The sequence below is a fragment of the Achroia grisella genome, unplaced genomic scaffold (genome assembly GCF_030625045.1).
Source record: "Achroia grisella isolate CSIRO2021 unplaced genomic scaffold, CSIRO_AGI_Agris_v1 utg1173, whole genome shotgun sequence".
Lineage (NCBI taxonomy): Eukaryota > Metazoa > Arthropoda > Insecta > Lepidoptera > Pyralidae > Achroia > Achroia grisella.
The window spans coordinates 832,119-847,452 of record NW_026712589.1 but is presented as its reverse complement, the minus strand read 5'-3'; positions in this window follow the sequence as shown (position 1 = coordinate 847,452).

Here is a 15,334-nt window from a genome sequence, read left to right as displayed (position 1 = left end):
CTGGAGGCCTTCCCACGCTGCGTCTTCCGGTCCGTGGTCGCCACTCGAGGACTTTACTGCCCCAACGGCCATCTGTCCTACGAGCTATGTGCCCTGCCCATTGTCACTTCAAAGTCGCAATTCTTCGGGCTATGTCGGTCACTCTGGTTCTTCTGCGGATCTCCTCATTTCTGATTCGATCACGCAGAGTAACTCCGAGCATAGCCCTCTCCATTGCCCTCTGAGTGACTCTGAGCTTGTTATACGTAATAAAAAATTGTGAATTTTAATCATACAATCTCTATATATAAATGTATATCTATATATATGTATAATAAAGTAAAGCTCGAATTTCTGTACATAGAAAAAAAACCCCAAAAAATAAAGTCAGAGGGATGTTAGAAGAAACATAGAACACATTTAGATTTTTTCAAATTTATTATTCCTATGTCTATTTGTCTATTTGTACAGGCTAAATTCCGAAACTGTTAGATCGATTTAAATGAAATTTTGCATGGAATGCAAATCCCCTATCGGGCATGCAGCAATTTACAACTGATGTGATAACATTATATCATAAATTAATAGAATAGAAAATCATTTATTCAAATAAACTTAATTTAAGCACTTTTGAATAGTCATAACAAATTTTTTATCTACCGTTCGTTGGGAATGCTCACAAGAAAAACGAGCAAGAAACTTGAGTATTGCTCTTTAAAATAACCCTTGTAAGTTTACATTTACAAGTAGAAAACGTGTGAATACAAACTACCAATCAACACTCATTTATTTGGGTGCAATATAAATATACAATAAGATTAAATCAGTCGTAGTGATAAGAGCAGACCAGTCTCTACAAGTAGCAGTCGTTCACGAGTATGACGGATGAGCCAGCCATCACTGCACTCGACCATATTTTAGGGAACCCAATCACAAATAGTTTGTATCGATCTGGGTGTTTTCTATGTATAATATATATTTATTTACAAAAAAAATCATCCATGTATTTGTATCAGTTGTCTAGTATCCATAACACAAGCTCTGCTTAGCTTGGGACTAGACAGCGTTGTTTGAATTATCCAGGGTCATTATTATTATTATTTAATAAGTGCATAAAATAGTCTCCATGGTGTCCTCAGCTTCAGCCAAGCAGCTTACTCTTCAAGCTGTTTTCCAAGAAGGACCGAACATTTGCCATCAAGTAATTTGAATTTTTAAGAAGTCATTTAAAACGTATCACCGTTCCAAATAACTTCATAAAAATGCAAAATATTGGGACAATCAATTATACGGATACGGTTTACCGTGCTTTTATCATTTATTAGTCTCGGATTAAATCGAATCGAGTGATCTCGACTCAGATAAAAACCGAAACTCCAAAAATTCCACAACTGTTCGTTTGTAAACTCTTCCTTCGAGTATCTATGCTGAGACGTAAAACAAAATCGTAGCGCGTTTTAACTTTACCAGCCGCACCATCTAGTGAGAGCTTTGCGTACATCATGTACACGTGTATTTATGTAAGTAACCCGGTAATACGCGAACTTAGGGCACCCCGCTTTACGCGAAATCGAATAAACTTATTAGAAATAATCTTTATTGAAATAATATCAATACAAGTACTTTTGGATAGTCAGATTTTCGTAGGCTTTGTATTATTTAAAGAATTAAAGAAATTATTTAAACCGAAAACAAAGTTTTAACAATAACATGTTAAACGTAAACAACTACATTAGTTTATAAACACTGTCTTCTAGTTATTTGCGCCCATCTTCAGAGCATTGTATACAATTTAAATAAAAACAAATGAATATAAAAATATTATAGTTATAGAGACCAAGTCCAGTTTACATAGTAAACAGACAGATCTAATATTATTTTTAGTCATGATTTTAGTATATGTAAAATAAATAAATTAATACAGATCTTGATATATCATACTAAGTACACCTTGCTTTCCAGACAGTATTATTATGTTCTACACCGAAAGGAGGAACATAAGTATAAATATTATCTATAATGTTGTGGCTTTAATACAGCGTATTTCAAACGTTATTAATTAATATAATTTGAGTTAACACCAGTAATTATTAAATATGTTTAAATATTTTTATCTAAAGAAGCAGAAATCGCAGATCAAACTAGTATATTTATAATTAGCTGAAAGAAATAATGAGTTATTTTGTTTAAAGATACCAAACGCTGTAAATTTCCTTGACAATGAAGATCTATTTACTAGTTATACGTAATAAAAAATTATGAATTTTAATCATACAATCTCTATATATAAATGTATATCTATATATACGTATAATAAAGTAGATCTCGAATTTCTGTACATAAAAATAAAACCCCAAAGAATAAAGTCAGAGGGATGTTAGAAGAAACATAGAACACATTTAGATTTTTTCAACTTTATTATTCCTATGTCTATTTGTCTATTTGTACAGGCTAAATTCCGAAACTGTTAGATCGATTTAAATGAAATTTTGCATGGAATGCAAATCCCCTATCGGGCATGCAGCAATAATATGTTATAATATTAAATCACATCAGTTAGTATTATTGTTTTCTACACCGAAAGGAGGAACATAACTTGATCCAATTCTCGTATATCTAACCATGTCAATTTCCTGAGTTTAGCCGTGTTGTATAAGTCATATGTGAGACGACTGACCTCAGGAAATTGAGATTGATGAACTGTAATCATGTTTAAGTCAGAAAATCGAATTGGCCTGTTTCCCGCACCACAACAGAAATTGCATTTTCCTTGCACATATTACGAAGTGCATACACGTCGATGGATTTAGTCCATTGGAATTGATATAAAATATTATGTCATTGTATAATATGTTGTTTTTTTTATAACATTTGTTTATTTACAATATACCAAACAAAGGTAATATGTTTTTAAGAAGTGATAGATTAATTAATAGCGGTAGCTGACTGAATATTATCTGATTTCACTAAGAATGAGTGCGTAGCGTTTTCCATGTTGATATACACATATGGCAACACACAAGTTTCTTGCTCGTTCTTCATGTGATGAGTCTGTGTTCCGAATGAGTGATAGAATAAAAACTATGACTATTTAAAAGTGCTTCCATAGAGTTCATTTGAATAAAGACTTTATTACTTGACTTAATTTTATTTATGCAATAGATTCAAGCTACACATCAATTTCAATAAACAAAGTTTAATTCTGTTGAGTTTAATGCATAAAAGACACATTGTAAAATAATGAAAATGATAATAATGAATTGAATAATTACTTATAAACGCATGTTATTGTGGTTGGTTTCAGTTTTAGGTATACATTCGAAGGTAACAATCGTGTGTTAAAATTTTGTCGTTCATTATTATGAATATACGCTTTCCATTTTAACTTTATTACTGTCAGCTGCATACAAAACATATATAAGACCAGTTTCCGCGTCATTCTATATGAAATAATAGTATAATTAGTAAATCAAGGGATCTTACCACGTTTTATTTTTATTGAATTCCCGATATTTCGGCAGTGTTTCAACGGCCATGATCACGGGTAAACTGAAGAGCGGGTAGATGGTAAATAAATCTTTTATGGGCAGACTTATTCGTCTACCTTCACACGTCTTCGTTTGTTGCTACTATTGGAACTCGCTCGATATTTATCTCGGCAAACTATACTCACAGTATCTTCACGAACGGCAGTTGAAACACTGCCGAAATATCGGGAACTCAATAAAAGTAAAAAATTAAATAATAGTTTTTGTTGTGACTTAAGGTTAGCCTTCTCGTATTCAGGAAAATGATAGAGATGTCGCGTATATGGCAACCTAAATATCTACTTAGATGACAAAGACTCACTGACGGCTTGGGTTGTCTAGCAGTTTAGTATGCTTTACTTCCAATGATCTCCGGTTCGATTCTTTATAGTGTGTAAATATTTGTCCATGAGTATTTTTGTTTGCATCGGTCTGGGTGATTTCTATGAATATTAGGTATGTATTAATAAAAATATCTAAGTATGTCAGAGTCTAGTATACCTAATACAAACTCTGCTAAGCTTGGGACTAGATAGCACTAGATCTTTGAAATGTCCTGGATTGTATTATTATATTCAGTTTATTATGCTATCTATATCTTCTTAAATTTTTGGTCTATTTTTTAGTTGTAGTCTAGTCACTGACAGTCAACACTAGGCTTCCAAGCTATTTCCGAACTCTATTTATTGACTGATGATGCCTCATTCACAGGCGAAACACGCGTCGTAATATGAGTGTAGATCAAATAATGGTCTGAATTTGATCGCTGATATGGGAGGCTGATATTATTATGGTATATGAATGATATTACGGTAACCATTTACCATCAGATGGGTCGTACGCTTGATTGCCACCACCGTAGTATAAAAAAAAAGGCCGTGATGTTTCTGGTAGTGGTGGTCAGGTTTCCGCACTTAATATTTGTGGTCTCACATACAATAATAATAATAATCTCAGGACAATTCACACAGCGCCATCTAGTCCCAAGTCAAGCTATCTAAAGCTTGTGTTACGGGTACTAGATAACTGATACAAGTACATAAATATTTTTTTCTTAAATACATACATATTATACATAGAAAACACCCAGACCGATACAAACAATCATACTCATGAGTACAAATGTTTGTGCCGTGCGAGGAATCGAACCCGCGACCACCGAACGTAAAGCGGTATGCTAGACCGCTAGACCACCGAGGTCGTCGATACTAATGGTACTTAAATAAAATAATATAAATCTATTAAGTAAACAAATTGATTTCTGGAAAATAATACTAAATTCGATGAGACATATAAAAATATAAACTCTTGTATATAAATTGAAATACATTCATTAGTTTCACAATTATCATAAATATCCTCTGGGAGTTATTTGTTTCAATTACCAATATATCTATAATTATCTGTACGTTTATTTTGATACAGTAACCAGCACTGTTTAACGAGCTAATAGCTTCCCTGATTTAATCCAGGTACGCTTGATTTATATATCAATTAGTAAATTTCTATTTGAAAATCCAATTCTCCACAAAGAATTCGTAATTGATAATTTTATAGATTTAAAGAAATTAAGATATTAATTGTAACTGAATATACAAAAGATATAATTGAGTACAGTACTTTTTTTCTTTTTTTTCTTCCCGGATGTCAATTTCAAGGCTTTATACTTTTTGAGTACAGTAGTTCAGTTTTATCTGTCAAACCGAAACATTGTCTACCGAACAAACCAGTCCCCAGTTTGTTACGATTGGTCTGTCAGGTTACGAACACTGATTAGACTATTTCCTTTTGCAATAGCATATGCTTGTGATCACTCTAATCTTACAAATTTAAAAATGAATCTGTATTTTGTTTGTATTGGGTGATTTCTATGAATATTATGTATGTATATATAACTTTTAATTATTATAAACATGTTCCACTATTATTTGAAAAAAATACAAGCTGTCTTTCTTGTCAGTTCTTCTCATCTGGAAATCATTCTAAACTGATAGTAGATTTGACATATCATAAGAGTCTGTAATAGACATGAATAAAGATATTTTGAAATTAAATTTACAATACATGAAAGTTTTATTTTCTTTAATAGAGTAGAGATTTCTATAAATTTTTTTTATGGATTAATGGTGCACCCTTCTACGGTAGTACGCTGACGGGGCACCAGTGGAGGATGTTAAAATAAGCATTAGGTTAGGTTAGTTAGACCATTGTGGTAAAACACCATGAATATATCACGATGGTTTCTAGGGGGAACCATGTGGAGGCCAACCTGACATGGTACATTGTTAGCAATGAGATTATTATTCTACAATACTACCAATATCCTTCCCCATAATAGTTTTTAATATTTACTTCTCCACTGGTCCGAAGCTTGGATGTTATTTTGTTATATCAAAACGCCATCTAATCGTCATACTACTTATACTAAGTTATACTCGGCCTAAAGACATTTACTTCTCATATTTGATACCAGATGGCGTGAATTATAATATTTAATAATTGTATCACCTTTCTCAAATACTTGTCGGTATAAAAATTGGGTCCAGAAGATTTTTGTCTTGAACATCTCATCTATTGAGTAGTTTGTACATAGAAAAGTGCAGAATACTAATATTATTTGTTTATATAATCGTAAAAAATACATTTAATGCAATAAAAAAAAATTACTCTCAGAACCATGTATTTATTTATATTTATTGCTCTATTAAATTTATAAAAACTAATAATTGAATAATTGGATGAACTTAACAAGTGAAGTGTGATTATAATTTTATGAACGTTGATCTGAATTATAATGAAATAAGAGTATATAAAATTGGTATACTACACTGTCCTTTGAATACTATATATGGGACACAGTTACCTAGATACATCAAAATAATAATTGCATTTAATAATGCCTAGTAAGACAAATTCAATATTGTCTACTAAGAACTGCCGTGTCTAAACTGTGTCACCCCACCTTACATTTTCCTATTGATATTTAGTATATAACATCATTATTTCTATGTACATATTGTCAGTTTATTACCATCTGTAATATACATCGTCTCGACCAACAACATCGTATCATTTACCCGCAACACTATACTTTTAATACTATAACATATTTCTGATGAAAGCGAGAAAAATGCAATTAAGACAATAACCAGCAATGAAAGAGTAGAATCGAGAGATGTATGTGTCTCAAACAAGCATACGATTTTTATACAACCACATTGTGGAATCAGCTTCCAGCAATGGTATTTCCGAACCTATACGATATTGAAACCTTCAAGAAAAGATCTTATTCCTTTTTAAAAGGCCGACAACGTACTTGCATTTCCCCTGGTGTTGCGGGTGCTCATGGGCGGTGGTAATCACTTACCATCAGGTGAGCCGCATGCTCGTTTGTCCCCTGTGTTATAAAAAAAAAACGATATCTTATTACAGAAGACTAGCGTGAACATAGATTTAGAATTAGGCATTTCCAATTAAACGTGAATCAAACTATACAATGTCAGATAGTAATAAACTTTTGCAACATGTCGTTCACAGCCACAACACAAAGTCTACAAAACACCTCGACCAGACTGGAAAATGTTGGCGTCTGGCCAAATGACTTTTGTACCAGATTCTAGTGACAATATCTAGTAAATTAGAACTTTTTATAATAGACAAGAAATAGATTAGCTTTGGGAATATAAAAGAAATATGCGATTATCGTACCGTGACGCATGAATCTTTGAAAGATTTAATAATAGAAAAGAATAGTAATAAGAAAAAACAAAAGTGGTTAAATGTAAGTTTATTCAAATATACTTTTACATTTAAGCTCTTTTGCTTTTTAATCTACGACTTAAATAGAAAGCTGTCTCATCACATAAAGAACGTTAAAGAGACTTGTATGTTGCTCTTTTAAAAAATTTTAGTACATTTATATTTTTAAGTTGAAAAGTATGAATACATACTTCCGACTAGCACTAATTTATTAGGGTCAAATATAAAAACACAGTAAGATTAAATCAGTCGCAGTGATAAGATTCAGTCCCTACAAGCAGTAATCGTTCACGAGTATGACGGAATTCTAATAATGTTTGTACCGTGCTAGAAATCGAACCCGCGAACTAAAAGTGTGCTAAACTGCTAGACCACCGAGGCTGTTAAAATATATATAGTATGTACAAACTGTGTTTAAGTATTTAATAAATTAGTAATTAAATAGTACTGAACTATAATCACGCACCTGATGGTAAATGGTAACCGTCGCCTATGAACATGAACAGCGCATCGAACTACACATTATCAAGTAACATCTCTATTTAGACTAATGCCGTACCGCTGCTACGAACTAAGATGTTATTTATTTATTTATTGACATCAAGACTATGCGAGCCTAACAGCTTCGCAATATGGTCACTTAGGAAAAATATATATTAAAATATTAACAACGGATTATTTAGGTAATCCATTTTTAGTCTGCTAAACTTCAACAAGTCATATGAAAATATGTCGAGCTCAGGATATCGATTAACGAAACCGTTGAGCAGACACTGTGCAAAAGTAATGGGAGCTTGCTTGGTCAGCTCAGTTCTTCTCCAAGGAACATCAAATAAGTGCCTTCGACGTGCGTGTACATAATTATTGAGCGCTCGTATGGATACGTATATTGATGCTCCAGCTCAGTTCTTCTCCAAGGAACATCAAATAAGTGCCTTCGACGTGCGTGTACATAATTATTGAGCGCTCGTATGGATACGTATATTGATGCTCCAGCTCAGTTCTTCTCCAAGGAACATCAAATAAGTGCCTTCGACGTGCGTGTACATAATTATTGAGCGCTCGTATGGATACGTGTATTGATGCTCCAGCTCAGTTCTTCTCCAAGGAACATCAAATAAGTGCCTCCGACGTGCGTGTACATAATTATTGAGCGCTCGTATGGATACGTATATTGATGCTCCAGCTCAGTTCTTCTCCAAGGAACATCAAATAAGTGCCTTCGACGTGCGTGTACATAATTATTGAGCGCTCGTATGGATACGTATATTGATGCTCCAGCTCACTTCTTCTCCAAGGAACATCAAATAAGTGCCTTCGACGTGCGTGTACATAATTATTGAGCGCTCGTATGGATACGTATATTGATGCTCCAGCTCACTTCTTCTCCAAGGAACATCAAATAAGTGCCTTCGACGTGCGTGTACATAATTATTGAGCGCTCGTATGGATACGTATATTGATGCTCTGGATATTGATACTGTTATTATTCATTTTCGAAATCTAGAATTAAAATCTTAAATATTCACTTATGTTTTTAATTAGTAAATCTCTTACAGAAATAATTCTTATACTTATACACATATATACAAATATATAGTTAAAGATGCCTGCTTCTGCTTATTTTCATTTTTCTTTTTCTCTATATCTATGTATGTTAATGTATTATATATAAAAAGATTCACAATTTGAACAATTTAGTATAAGAACTATTTTATTTTCGAAATCTAGAATTAAAATCTTAAATATTTACTTATGTTTTTAATTAGAAAACTGTGATACGAGAATTTTATATATAATATAACATAATAATAATCTTTAATTATAAATATATGAGTACAACATATATTTATAATTAAAGATTATTATTATTATATAAGAATTAAAGCGTAAGGGTTCTAACTTACACAACCTACATAGATAAGAAAAAATCAGTAACACGGTTTAATATCAATATTAAATGAAACGAAGGGAGTTTTGACGATAAATAAACGGTTCATTCTTCTATATTAGGCGCATCACAGAAGCTTCGTTCCCCGAGGAAATTGAATTAAAAGCTCTCTTCCCCACACTGACGAAGTTTGTATACTCTGTTATATTTGTTGATTATTATTTGTCGTAGGCGTTTGAGTTGTTTTTAATAAATCAAATAATATAGCAACCCGTTTTCATTATGGAAATATATATTTTAGATTTTACAATACTTTATTTTGAAATGTAGTAAATAACGGTTATAGTTTGTATTGTACGTTTTAAGAGAAATGGTCCTATCAGAATTTGTACAGCTATCATTAGAGCCTTCAATGCTTTTAAGCGACTCCAAAAATCTAGAAGCTTCTTTATAACTCCGTCATTTATAAAATAGTTTTGATTTTTTTATATGAACGGGTATATGGTCCTTTTTTTAGAAGTTTTTGGAGATAGTTTTTTTTTTAATTTTTTATATCGTAGACTGGTCTTAGGCCTTTCTTGGTTCGGCTATATTTGTATTGGGGACATATATAAATAAGACAAAGTAATAATATGTAGCTTAAATGCCAACCATATTTTATATATAATTTTAGTCATTTCCCATTACATCCCATTACTAACTAAAGTGATTTATAGACTCAAAATTTTTTTTTATAATTAGCAAATAAAGTTTTATACATTCGTTCACTTACAACAAAACATTTGTTAGCAAGGAATGAACCCGCGGCAATTTTTGATTACACAATATGGTGTACCACTAAATCAATGTGGTCGTCCATGAATATAGCTATATCTGTTTGATTTATTTTATACGCATCACAATATGCAATGTAACGAGCCATGAACGAGACAATATGTGGAGATAGTGGGTTGCTTTGTGATAATTCACATGAGGGTCATATCAAAATCCTTTAGAACATATCTGTACAGACTACAACTATATAACATATACATGTAACATAGAGTAATGAGCAACAGTCTCTGCTCTGTTGCCCCAAAGATTTTGACAGACAGACAGAACAAAAACTTTTAATGTTTATATATTTAATACTAGCTTGCCCACGGTTTCACCTGCGTGAAATTGATAGCCTATGTGTTATTCTGATTTATGTTGTATATTACTGTAAAGTTACACCAAAATCTGTTTAGTAGTTTTTGTGTGAAAGAATAACAAACATCAATACTCACAAACATTTGCGTTCATAATAATATAATAATAATAAGATTGCCATTTTCCTTGTGATATATTTATTTATTTTACGGCCGTGGCGGTCTATCGATAAGTACACCGCCTTAGTTCCGATGATCGCGGGTTCGATTCGCCACACGGTGAAAAATATTCGTATTCATGAGTGTGATTGTTTGTATCGGTCTGGGTGTATTCAATGTATATTATGTATCTATTTACAAAAAACCCGTAACTGTTTACCGTGGGACTAGAGGGCGCTGTGCTAATTGTTAATGGTTTTAGAATAGAATAGAATAGAATAGAAAGTCATTTATTCAAATAAACTTAATTTAAGCACTTTTGAATAATAATAACACTTTCTTTTATCTACCGCTCGTTTAGAAAGCTGTCTCATCACAAGAAGAACGAGCAAGAAACTTGTGTGTTGCTCTTTTAAATAATCCTTGTATGTTTACATTTACAAGTCGAACGTGTGAATACAAACTACCAATCAACACTAATTTATTTGGGTCAAATATAAATATACAATAAGATTAAATCAGTCGTAGTGATAAGAGCAGACCGGTCCCTACAAGCAGCACTCGTTCACGAGTATGACGAGACAGCTATCACTGCGCTCGACCATGTTTTATTTTTATAGGTTATTTATTTATTTATTTATTTAAAGCTTCATCAGTGTACAGCATGATGCAGTTCTGACTCCAAAATTAGCGTGAGCTGTAACATTTATTATTATTATTATAAAAAACTACATAAAGTACATAGTATAAAGTACATCCACTACTAGATATATTACTATGTGAATATATATACGAGAATGTAAGAAGTATACGATTTTCTATTGAAACAAACAATCCTTATCATACCCGTATCATTTATTATGAAATTACTACCGGTAATTATACGCATTAATTATTCAATAATAATCCAAGATTATAATAATTATAAACACGCAATAAGTGTTACTATAATATCGTAATAATTAATAATATTTATAATACAATTATTACCAACTGGTATATTACAATAAAAAAATCATAGGAATAGTATGAACGCGAAAGGTTGCGAATATAGTTAATTAATTAGTACCTCCGATCGATCCCCCGTCCAATTCAAACGGGGATCGAAATTACGACGGCCTGAGCCGAGGTTCGAACCCCTAATGGTGCCCTCAGACTAAAGTCGTATCCGTCGGCAGGAGTTGGCCTTCAGCCGCTCCATAAGTCCTTCCGCGGGTTAGTGCCATCTGCACTCGCCCCCTAACGTCCGGTAAAGCTGTAAAGGCCAGCTGCGGCCAACAGCATTAGGGTAGTCCGAAAAAAAAAATAACGAATTAGTGTTTGGCTATCTCAATATTTATCTCTCTTTCTTATCTCAATAAGAACAGCTAAATTCTTTACACAGTTAAATGAAAAATTACTGAATTTCCCAAGCCAACACCATTCCTTGATTGAAAGTTAGCTTACCTTATCTTATACGTATAATTAGTAAAAATCACGGGATCTTACCACGTTTTATATTTATTTGCTGAGTTGAGTGAGATAGGGAACTCAGCAAATAAATATAAAACGTGGTAACATCGCTGATTTTTACTAATTATACGTATAAATAATGATCGCGTCAAATTTAAAATAGTATATATCTCTTATCTTAGTAATCTTAGAAAAGTGTAAGTTTGTGTATATAGATAGTTTTTTACTCTTTCACACTGTTATACCTACAATGATAGTCACTGGTAGTCATAGTTTTTATATTCTTTTTATCCATATTCAAAATATGATGTTCTATATATAATTTTTATTTTATATTAATTCTGTCTAATTAATTCTGCGCTCTGCAATAAAAGACGTCTATTCAAACATCTAACTTTTCTGTTAATTTCTACTCACACAATAACTTCTGAATGGATTTTAACGAAACTTTACAGTAATATAGCTTATATACCTACATCAAAATAACATATAGGGTATGAATTACATGCGAAACCGCGGGCACTACTAGTATAATATGTAATTAAAATCAATGCTCTTGATTGAAAGAAATAGTTAGCTTTTATATGCTTGTTTTCGCGTTTTCAATTCTTTTAAATATATGTCCAATAGTTAGATGGTATAGTATAACATACGGCATCAAGCTGCTTTCTTGATGATAGCGTAGCAGCTTTTGTATTGATTGCCGCATGCATCCTCATGTAAAGTGCGAATACTGTAACTACCATATAGTAATTTTTGTAGCTGTGACGTGGTCGAGTGGAATGAGTAGTCATGCTCACTAAAATGTCCAGACATGTGGCGGCGTGGTGGGCTAAGTCATTGGGCTCCCTAAAATATGGTAACTGATTTAAAAGATTAAATCAGTCGTAGTCGTAGCTATAAGAATAGCATATTTATATTTGACCCAAAAAATTAGTGCTTGTTGGTAGTTTGTATTCACACGTTTCGACTTGTAAATGTAAACTTACAAGGATTATTTAAAAGAGTAACACACAAGTTTCTTGCTCGTTCTTCTTGTGATGAGACAGCTTTCCGAACGAGTGGTAGATAAAAAACAAATTGTTATGACTATTCAAAAGTGCTTAAATTAAGTTTATTTGAATAAATGATTTTCTATTCTATTCTATTCTATTCAAGCGTAAGGCATACGGCCCTATGTAAAATATTTCATAATATTAATAGTAAAAAAAAATCTGAAAAATGCAACTAATATTAAAGAAATAAACAAACAGAATGTAATAATCAATAACTAAATGTCAAATTCAAAGACACAGTTATCGGGCAAAGTCAAAGGTGAAGTTCTAGTCAATTATAGTCAAAGTAATTGATATGTATTTACAACATTGAATTATAAATTATTTATATTGTTTGTATGTATATGTGTATTAGTTATAATGTTTTATTTTTTGAGGGAATTCATTCGACATTGGAGCGGTCCAAGGGTAACGAACAGGTACTAGAATCTACGTCCAGACTCTTGCCATCTAAAACTCCATTATCAACATTCACGTGTTCTCCCAAGAGAGATAGTTAATTATTGAAAAATTTGCGACGATAGACTGGCTGATTTCACCTGATCCATACTCAATATGAACCCCATTGATGCCCAGCAAACGAAAATCTTTAGCGCAGGCCATACCATATTCATCCATTAAAAAACCTTGACATTGCCTGATAATCATCTCATATAAGGATATTTTTAAATAATATACGTAAATCCATATTCAATGTCGTAGCTGTCATTAATTGGGAGAAGTAATGGAATTATTTTATTAGTCACTTTTATAAACAGAAATTCCTTATAATATTTGTTTACACAATTGTAATCCCCGAAATCAAGAAAAAACGGCAGATATGCAACAGATAGAACAAAATGGAAAATTATGCATGAGGCATTATAGAGAGAAGCGAGAGAATTCCCACAAAATATTGACTCTAAATAGTGATAAATTAATAAAATTTCCCATACCATCAAAAGGAATGATCAATCAAAGGGATTACCAAATAACGTTGTCGTGGAGATCACAACACCTGTTGCCGACATCTAACTCTGTATAATTGGACCAATATGGCAAGCCTTCGACATCTCTACGATAAATTTGGTTTATTCTAGAAATAATAAACATACACAGTTTTTTGTATCTTCCAAATTTAAAGATATAACAATTATTTAAAGGAGCAATAAACTGGTTTCTTGCTCGTTCTTCTTGTATTCAGCTTTCCGAATGAGCATTAGATAACACTTATTCGGAAAGTTGCTTCATCGCAAATCTTAAAAATAAGTATGCTTATCTTAAGTTTAATACGTCTCGTAAAATATATAAACATGCTTATTCAAAGATTTCTAAATTTAAGTATATTTCAATAGAGAATCTAATTTCATTCTATTAAACTCTCGACCTCTTAAATGTTCGTGGTAGTAAACCGTTAGGCAGAACACTAAATTTCCTAAAATAGTACTCATTGAATATTTCTGAAACCTTTTATTTTATTCGACCGCAAGGCAACTGAATAATGGCTGAGCACCCAGCTAGATAATGAATGATAGAGAATGCTCTTTCCTCTAAACAATGGTAATAAATACACTGACTACGCCGTTTAAGATCGTCAGCCAACGTCAGGAGGATTCTATATATATATGCTAGTCTACACTTACATAGCGAGCTGTCTATACGTCGCTGTAATGGCCCCTGCACATACGTGAGAACTTTACGTTTTTTTTTATAATTATAATTATAAATTTGATAACTATATGAACGTACCTTTAATTGGGGTAATAGAGGTATTGCAGTTTAACTTTATAAAAAAAACACAATCAAAAACCAGATATTGTCTATAGAGGATAAATGGATACAGAAGTATTGTCCGTTAACTTTATAAAAAAAAACTCTATATTCTGCAAATACATTATTTGATTTAGAAAACTAGTAATTAATAAACACCATAATTTTTTTAATAAGTCAGTCATAATAAAAATAATGTTATATTAACAATTTAATATATCGTTTACTTATGTATCGATTTAAAAATCAAATAAAACAGTACATCACTTGTCCAAAAATATAAAGAAAACTCATCGATTAATGAATTAAGGGAAAGTTAACATTACAATGTATTATTATATTTTAATAAATTATGCTATTTTAACATTATAATGATTATAGTATAAATAATACTTACGTTATAGATATATAGTTCTAAAAATAGCAAATTAACTTTCCATGATTCAATAGTCCTTCATTATAACTTCTCAATCACGAGTGCATGATATCTATAAAATTTACTGAAATAAACTTAACACCAGCAAAGTGTATCCGTGACTTTAGGACGTGAAAAGAGAACATTTTCCAAGTTACACCGAACACTTGATTCAGCCAATCAAATATACCCACCCTCCGACCAGTCTCCCGCGCCTC